The sequence below is a fragment of the Galeopterus variegatus genome, unplaced genomic scaffold (genome assembly GCF_000696425.1).
Source record: "Galeopterus variegatus unplaced genomic scaffold, G_variegatus-3.0.2 Scaffold9830, whole genome shotgun sequence".
NCBI lineage: Eukaryota > Metazoa > Chordata > Mammalia > Dermoptera > Cynocephalidae > Galeopterus > Galeopterus variegatus.
The window spans coordinates 37,480-47,465 of NW_007735941.1; positions in this window are offsets into that span (position 1 = coordinate 37,480).

Consider the following 9,986-nt stretch of genomic DNA (forward strand, 5'->3'; position numbering starts at 1 on the left):
CGACCTCCCCCAAGCAAGAGGGAATTCAGCAGCAGATAGCCTTTGGTTTTCTTTCTTTTTTTTTTTTTTTCCTTTTTGTCTTTTTTTCGTGACCGGCAACAGATCGCAACCCTCAGTGTCGCGCCCGTACCGGACCGGGACCGGCAACGGGATTGCAACCCTCGGTGTTGCGCCTGCACCTCACTCAGCCAGTGAGCGGCCAGTCTGTATGTGGGATCCGAACCCTCGGCGGGAGCGTCGCCACACTCCCAAGCGGTGCACTGTAGCAGTGCACCACCGGGCCGGCCCGCAGACAGCCTTTGGACTTGAACTGCACCATCAGCGCTTGTCGCTGGGTCTCCAGCCTGTCAGCTCACTCTGCAGATTTTGGACTTACCAGCCTCCATATTCACATGAGCCAGTTTAAAAAAAATAAACTTCTTTCAATACATATACACGTCCTATTGATGTTGTTTCTCTGGAGAACCCTGGCTAATGTAGACTCTTAGAGATTCTTTCTTTGGAAGTGTTGGAGGCCCAGAATTGGGCTTATAGTTCAAGTAGGTATCATCATTCTGGAATGAAGAGTAATATCCTGATGCGGCATGTTTGAGATATATGGAAACATGAAAGCACAGTGTAATTATTAAGCAATGTTAGCATCAGATACTCCCGACCTTTACCCAGTCTTGACCTGCACCTGTTCATATGGGACTCAAGAGTGGACTGGGGGATGTAATGGGGTCAGGGGTAAAGGGAAGTCCATGAAAGGCATAGGTATGTCAGTTTTACATATTTGATCATTTTTTAAACTGAGAATTAAATAGTTTGGTTTTTAGATGAGGTCAAAATGCCGTATGTACTCTGAAGACAAAACAATGAGTGATTTTTTTTTTAAATTTACAACTTAGCTAATATTGTCACAGGCTCGTATTAGTGACTCATGATTTTTTTTCCTTTGTAAGATGTTAGAGAAATTTCTGGAATGTTCCAAGCTATACCTATGTTCTCCAACAGAAAAGTACATTCATGTCCCTGAGATCTTTTAGACATCCCTGTAACCTTCTTAAGTGAATTGTGTGGCTTATGTGTTTTGTTTTTGTTACTGGAAATAAAATAAAACTATTATGTATGTTATATGTAAATATTCCTTACGAGTGCCTGCTAGGGCATTTCATGCCATTCTCTCATTTTATCCCCAAACAAAATGAAGTTTCACCTTGTTTTAAAGATGAGGTCATGGAGCCTCAGGGAGGCTAGGTAATTTACCTGAAGTCATCCCACCATTTGCAAAAATGGCAAAGTTGAGATTCCTCCTTCCACCCACTTTCTGCCCCTTATAGTCAATTTCCATGCCTATTTGGTACTCTTTAGACCTATGTCAATCCTCCTTGTTGTGAAGCATTTGACTTTATGAGTTTCTTAAGCCTTGACTTTGAAAATTTGTGCCCAGTGGACATCATTGTTTAGAAAACAACCAGTAGTTCACTTAGAAGCTAGGCTGGCGAGTCACATGACCTGAATTTAGGGTGAGATCATGAGACTCACCATTTATTTCACAAACTAGCCCTGTGACCTTAGGCAAATCATTTAACCTCTCTGAGCTTCATTTTTCTCACCTGTAAAGTGGGGATTATCATGTTTAACTACAGAGTTGTTGGCAGGATTCAGTAACACAGAATATTTAAAGTGTGTATCACAGCACATAGTAATTGTTCGATAAATAGCTTGTTATTTCAGATAAGATATTGATGACCTCCCAACAGGGCAGCACATTTGAGCTTCTTGGGCACAAAAGCAGATAGGGTTTCCTGACATTCAGAACTTGGAATAGAGAATTTGAATTCAACAGCCATCCCCAGTGAAATCACACATGGGCAGGAGTCCTTTCACATATCCTATTTCTTCAGACCAAGCTGTCCAATCTGGAGACAGGTGGCTACTTAAATAATCAAAATTAAATAAAATTTAAATGACAATTTTTCAGTCACACTAGGTACATTCTAAGTGCTCAATAGCCACATGTGCATGTAACCAGGGTTAGGGGAAAAAATACAGGACACTCAGATAAATTTGAGTTTCAGATAAATTACGTCCCAGCATACTTACATTAAAAAATTACTTGTTTACCTGAAATATAAATTTAATTGAACATCTATATTTTATCTGGCAGCTCTAGGCTAGTGGCTACCATATTGGACATCATACATATGGAACATGCTACTGGTACAGAAATTTCTCTTGGATAGTGCTGATTCAGAGCATCACTGGGCAACTCGTAGCCAACGAACTCCACTTTCCACTTCTGTTCTTCTGCCCAGAGGCACATCATTGGCATGCAGAACACAGTCAAAACTATCCTAACTACTCTCATAAAGTGCTCAGCCTTTGAAGCTGCTATGAATTGAATGTTCCCCCAAAACTCATTGAAGCTCCACCCCCATTGTAACAGTGTTAGGAGGGTGAGAGATGCAATTATGGTATTTGAAAGGTGGGGCCTGGTTTAGATAGGATTAGAGGACAGTGCCCTAGTGAATGGATTGATCCATTCGTGGACTAGTGAGTTGATGATTTAATGGGTGGTCATGAATGTGGTTCTGATGGCTTTATAAGGAGCGCCAGTGAGCAGGTTAGCTCTCGTGCTCAGTGAATTCTTGCCATGTGACACCCTGCATTGCTGTGGACAGTCACCGCCAAGAACAAGGACCACACCAGAAGGATTTGGACTTTGGACTTCCCACCCTCCAAAACTATAAGTAATAAATTTCATTTCTTTGTAAATTACCCAGTTTCAGGTATTCTGTTATAAGCAACAGAAACAGACTAATACAGAAGCAGATAGTATTAATTATTCCAATTATTTTTCATCCAGAAACTTGAATTTAATTTACCCACTTAGGCTTTTGTTTATTCAGGTGTTTTCTTTTCTGTCTCCCCTACATTGCTTAACATCCCTTGTAAATTAGCTTCTGCATGATTGTACGGGCTTCCTGTTACTTCTTACTTTTCAATCTTTATTTTCTCCATCTGACAGTGAACCCAGCCCCCCGAAGAATTTAAATATTTTGAAATCATTCACTTTTGGTTGTAGAAAGGTCTTTCCCCCATGTTCTCAATAAGAATAAGTGTTATTCTTAAAGCTAGAGTCCTCTAAACTCAATTGTATATTGAGTGTACAATTTAAACTCCTTGCGCAGATATAAGCTCCCTGAGGCTTATATGTCCATTGGAATATACCAAGTGCCTAGAACAAGACCTGACACATAGGAAGCCCCTAATCAATAATACAAAGCCTGTAATAAATAGCCCTTAATCAAAGTTGAATTTGCTTTTCAATTAAACTTACTAATGTTGAGAATCTTGAGGGCAGACTTCAAATTCCATTTAGTCTTTCCATGTGCCTTGTTATTGGGTCAATTCACAGTGAATAACAATAACAAAATTCTACATACTTCAACCCCTGTCTCTTGCATTGTCGTCAGTTTGTGTTGTGTCCATGCAAAGTAACTGCAGTTGGTTCCTGGCCCTATCTGGATGACATTTCTGCCTTTGGTGGCTCAGGGCAAAATTGAAAGCTGCTGGTTTCATTGGAAAACACTGTTGACACTCTCGGTCCTTCCTATGCTTTCATTTTATTTTTCTATCTTCCCCCTGCCAGGCACAGTTTGATTGAAAGCAAATCCTGTGTTTGCTAACGTCATAACAATACTTTGTTTCCCACAAGAAGGAACAACTACACACAAGTCTGAATCTGACAAGCCTTACTGGTTTTTATCTTTCCAGAGCTCTAGACTGTTTTTTTATTGAGCTAATGTTCTGGAGAAATAAGGTCTGTATGCAGAGGCACTCCAACAGCATGATTCTTGATTTTCTCTCCAGGGACTCTGACCACATTAGTCTCAATTAGTGCTTCTCAACCCTGGCTGCTCATTAGAATTGCCTGGGGAGCTTTTTAAGTATATCCATTTCCAAACTTCATGCTTGAGTTTCTGCTTGGATAAGTCTTAGGTGAGACTTTAGGGTCGGTCTTTCAGATGTCCCAGGTGATTCTGATATCCAGCTGGGGTGGAGAACTGCTTGTCTGCACTATAAGATGAAGCCAACCACCAGAGTCAGGTGAACGGCAAGTGAACATTAGAGCCTGCTGCTGCAGGTGGGATAAGACGAGCGAAGTATTATTTGCTGTCACTGGGCACTGGGATATGCAGCTTTTAATAAAGGTTCCCATTTAAGTTTCACCACAGTCTTGAAAGGTTGTACACTGGGTTGAATAGTGTTCATCCAAAATTTATGTCCACCGGGAATGTGTGAACATGATCTTATTTGGAAATAGGGTCTTTGCAGAAGTAATTAAGTTAATATGACATCATACTGTATTTGGGATAAATCCAATGACTGGTGTCCTTATAAAAAGAGGGGATGACCCATAGAGGAGATGGCCATGTGGAGACATATACATGAGGGAATGAGGAAGCTGCAAGCCAAGAATTGCTGAGGATGGCCGGCACACACCAGAAGCTAGGAAGACCCAAGGAGAGATTCTCCTGTAGAACCTTCAGAGGAAGCACGACACTGCTGACACCTTGATTACAGACTTCTGGACTACAGATCTGAGAGAGAATCTCTCTCTGCTGTTTTAAGTCACCCGGTTTGTAGCACTTTGTTACTACGGTGGACTTAGGAAACTAATACAGGTTGTAAGAGGGAACTTCAAAAACTTTATGGAAAAATAAAATTGAAAGATACTACAAATCTTTCCACGAACTTTTTGAAGCACCCTCGTGCTATTGCCATTTGACAGATGAGAAAACTGAGGCAGTAGGAAGGATGCAGAGAAGTTTGACGTGGGTCCCACCACTGGAATTTATACCAGCACTGTGGCAAAGCATCGTGTGCAGATTGAGAGCTTTGAAGGACAGACCTGGGCCGCCCCTTAGTCACTTACCAGCATATGGCTTTGGACGAGACCCCTAGTCTTTCTGAATCACAACGTCCTCATCTTCAAAACAGAATCCTTCATAGAGTTTTGGGGAAAAGTAAATGAGAAACTGCAGGAAAACCACATTGACTTGCACATGGTCATCTCTTTAAATGGTACCTGTTATTATTATCAGTATTAAAAATAGATGAATTTGGAGAGGATGCATTCAAGAGGAGGAGGAATCAGAATTTACTTCTAATTTTGTGATAAAGCATTACTCCATTAATGTGGCCAAATTGTTACCTCTGGTCAACAAGGTCAACCAGAGGAAAGGGGAGAGGGTCTGAGTGCCCCCTAGAGGTGAGTGTGGGTAACAGACTGTGTGAGGAAGGAAGGAAGGAGAGTCCAGTGTGGGAAGGACAGACAGTAGGGCTGGTTATGTGGGGCCAGATTGTGAAGGACCTTGAGTCTAGGCAGAGGATTGTCTTAAGACAGACAGACCACGCTTCTGGTTGAGAGGAACTGAACGTGAGGAGAGCAGTTGAAACCTGATCTGGCTAGGTGTAAGGTTCTGGCAGTTGGAATGGAAAAGAAAAAACGAAGGGAGAGATGCTGTGAAAAAGAGGGGCTGGTGACAGGGGACTGTAAGACAGGAAGCAAAAGATACGAGGACTGTAAGACAGGAAGCAAAGGCATGGGTTTCTAGCCTGGGAGAATGGGGGGAAAATTCTGTTCTCAGAAATAGGTTAGTTAGAAGGGAGAGTCAGTATGAGGTTAAAAGAAAAATCAGAAAAGAAAAGGAAATGAATTAGTTTTTGAACAGGTGGAATTTGAGGGAATTTGGAGCGAGGAAACCTGGATTATGGTTGTGCCTGTGCCAAATGTTCACAATAAATCCATCCCATAACCCTTCCGAGCCTCAGCCACTTGATCTTTAAAAACGGAAGTCACTGCATTAGAGCAGAGTAGGCTGATGTGGCTTGTTTATTCTACACAGGGTTTTACATTTTAATTAACTAGCAACATTTCAAAATTGGGAGATCTTACACAAAAGCCTGATTTTGTGCCTCTGGCAGTTGGCTGAAGCTGAGTGTCAGCATCCCTGTGAGACGGGACATGTGGTCCCTGGTTTTCCCACACCCCACTCCACCCTACTGTCTTCCTGATACTGAGGCCAAGTATGAGTTGCCATTTGCCATCTATACCCAGCGTGCTTCACATATTAGGTTACCTTCCTGGCTCCCCTAGGCTATTGAGTTCAAAATCCCTTGATTAGACACTCACCCTACTGTCTTCCTGATACTGAGGCCAAGTATGAGTTGCCATTTGCCATCTATACCCAGTGTGCTTCACATATTAGGTTACCTTCCTGGCTCCCCTAGGCTATTGAGTTCAAAATCCCTCGATTAGACACCCTCTAAAGACCCTTCCAACTCAGTAAGTCTGTATTTTACCACCATATTCAGTTGAAATACAAGTACAGTGAGAATTCAGAGTTAGTGGCACTGATCTGGGAATTACATGGGTAAAGGTGATATTAAACCTTTGAGCCATATCATGGGTGTAAGTGCAGAAAAAGAAGAACAGAGAACCAAGGGCAGAGGATATTTGCCTTTGGCTAAGGACAGTTAAGGTCAAGGACATGAGGGAGATGAAAGGCACTCAAGGAGACAGAAAAGAAGCATTTAGATAGGTAGGAATAGTGCAGTGATGGAAATAAAAGAAATCTCGAGGAGGCACAGGTGTCAAAGAGATTTCAAGGAATCTAGGACACTACAGTCACTATAGCAATGACTGACATATTTAGCATCACATGTGCTCATTTTATCCTCGTGACAACTCAACAAAGGGGTACTATAAATTTTCTCATTTCACAAGAGAGGGAACTGAGGCTTAGAAAGTTTAAATAAGTTGCCCAAAGTTCTATAGAATAAAGATTTTCCCATCAACTTTTGGAAATCTGGAACTGGTAGAACAAGTCACTCGTTTTCAAGCAAAAGGTCCTCAAGGACAAAACATAAATCATCAAAGGGTTGAGGGCAGAAGAAAGCAGGGAAGTAATTGGCACACATATATGAAGGATAACCAAGCTAAAAAAGACAACCGATGGAAGTTTTTTCAAGTCACCAATTACTGATCATAAATTTGATTTTCTAACTGAATGTTGGGTAATTCCTGAGGACTCCAGCTTTTGCTTCCCCTTTTTGATCAGCAATTGAAGATGTTATCTCATCTCAGAAGATCTTTGTGTTATCTGAATGTGTGTGAGCTGTTTTGTGCTGCTGGTTTTTCTCTTCTTTCTCACATCTTTGTGTCTGTCAGGGTCCCAACAGGAAACAGTGATCTCCAAGTATGTTCAAGAGAGGGAATTTAATGCAGGGTATTGACTGCACAGGGGAGGGAAGAGCAGAGAAGCCAAACAGGGATCAGTGAGGCAACCAGAGATTAGCAAGAGCAGGAAACCGTTCCCACCCTAGGCTGGGGTCAGAGGGAGGAGGTGGTGTTACGAGAGTCTAGAGACAAGAGTGGGCTGGTAGATCAGGTCCCGTGATGGACTTGCTAGTTGGGGGCTAGAGCCACAGAGGAGACTATTCCTTGCCAGAGACATTGCTCAAGGCACAGAAGAAGGGGGAGAAATACCTCCTTCCTGTTCCCAATTCCAACCAGCTGAGGTGTTAATCCCAGCCCACAGGAATCATGACCCTATGATATGGAGCAGGTCAGGAGGAGGATTACTCAAAAGGTTTGATATGTGGGGCATATTTTAAGCAAAGTCAATTTTAAATAATCTCATCAGTGTTTTAGGGGAATTCAGGATAATTGCAATCCACTCTTCACCAAGAGAAGCTTGTCCATTGAGTCTATGTAGTGACTGGAAATTGACAAAGGAAAAATTAACAGCAGTTACAGGGAGCTTTTTAAGGAGATTGCTCTATGGACACTCATAGAAATAATTATAATAACAGTTAAGGGTCCACCATGTGTCCCATGGGTTACATACATTATCTTCATTTATTGTGCACATTTTACAAGAGCATGAAATGAACTCAGAATGGGACTTGACAATATTCAGCTCTGCATTTCTGCACAGAGTCCTTTACTCTCCACTAGTGTTTCTCAAACCTTAGTCAATGGGAACAGCCTCCACAGATATTGTCATATCGGATTCCCACCTGGACAATGTCCTTATTCAGAATTTTTTAAGTCTAGTCACTTTTTAAACTTAAGTTTAAAAGGACTTTGTAGTCACCACTGCAAATGGAAAATCCTCATCAACTCTTATAATAGAAGGTAACTGTAAGAACAAATACATAGTGAAAATATTACTAAAATCAGCGAATGGGGGAGAGATTAGCAAGTGATAGAAAGGTACCCACGGCATGCTAGTACCAACTGAGACTTCCTCCTGGATGTTATTAGTGTGACTGAAAGAGACTGGAGAAGAGAATAACATTCTGTGTGATTTGATTGTATTTGATGTTGTAGTGTATCACCTAAAGTTAGTATATGTACCTGGGGTAGACTGAATAATGGCCCTTCAAACAGGTCCATATCCCCAGGGCCTGTGATTATGTTACCTTACATCATTAAAGAGATTTTGCAGATGCGAATGAGTTAAGGATCTTGAGATGGGAAGATTATCTTAGATGACCAGGTGGTTCCAATGTAATTATACTAGCCCTTGTAAGATGGAAATACAGAAAGAGAAGGTGATGTGGCCATAGAAGCAGAAGTCAGAGATTGAGAGGGGACATTAAAGATGCAGAAAGGGGCCATGAGCCAAGAAATGTAGGCAGCCCCTTGAAGCTGGAAAAGGCGAGGAAACAGATTCTCCCCCAGCGCCGCCAGAAGGAACACAGTTCTTCCAACACCTTTATCTTAGCCCAGAGGATCTTTTTTTGCACTTCTGACCTCTAGAACTATCAGATAATAAATTTGCATTGTCCAAAGGCATGAAACTATGGCAATTTGTTACAGCATCAATAGAAAACTAAGACAATACTCTACTTCAGGGAAGTGTTACTGAGCCAAGCTGCCTTGTAAAAATGGAGGGAAGAGTCATGGAATCTAGTCCTATGTGACCCTATGAATTCCCTTCCCATCAGTACCTGTCAGGTAGACAACAGAACTATCTAAAATTGAGGCTTGTTTTATGAAAGGCCTCAAACGGGACCATCAGTAGAACTGGCTACAAATCAGTTCCTGAACCTGTGGGGTTTTTTAGTGCAGGAAAAATTCAAAAGCAAGAGAACAAAAGGATTTGTTTTCCTGCTTTGTCCCTTAGTGCTTTATTAGAGGAAGCTTCTCTTTGTAAACAATATGTCCTCGATAGCTCAAATCCCTCTTGAAAATGACAGGTAGCTAATGCTGGTTCAAGACTGTTAGAAGCCCAAGAATTGAAATCATAGTGCCCCTTTCTTTATAATTGAAAATGATACCAAAATTAGGATGAGGAAGCCTGATAAAATTCTGATTTTTTTCTATCATCAGCACTTAGATGCTTATGTTTTTGAAATATCATACATCAGATTCTTTCCAATTTTTTTTCTCCTTTTCTGACCCTTCTTTGCTGGTGTTCTGGTCGTGTTTTGTCTGCCAACTGGATATTCTGGCATTATGAGAAATGCACATGGTAGCATGTGTGAAATTTAAGGAACTTCTTTAAATCTCCAGGGAAGTCCAATCATCTAAGAAAATTATGGTCTTTATAAAATACTAAGGAATTAAGAAAACTAGGAGAAACACTTCAGGAAATAGGACTGGACACAGACTTCCTGAATACGACCCCCAAAGCACGGGCAACCAAAGGAAAAATAAACAAATGGGATTATATCAAACTAAAGAGCTTCTGCACAGCAAAAGAAACAATTAACAGAGTTAAAAGACAACCAAAAGAGTGGGAGAAAATATTTGCAAAATATACATCTGACAAAGGATTAATATCCAGAATAACAAGAAACTGAAACAACTTTACAAGAAAAAAACAAGCAACCCAATCAAAAAATGGGCAAAAGAGCTAAGTAGGCATTTCTCTAAGGAAGATATACAAATGGCAAACAGACATAAGCTCAACATCACTCAGCAT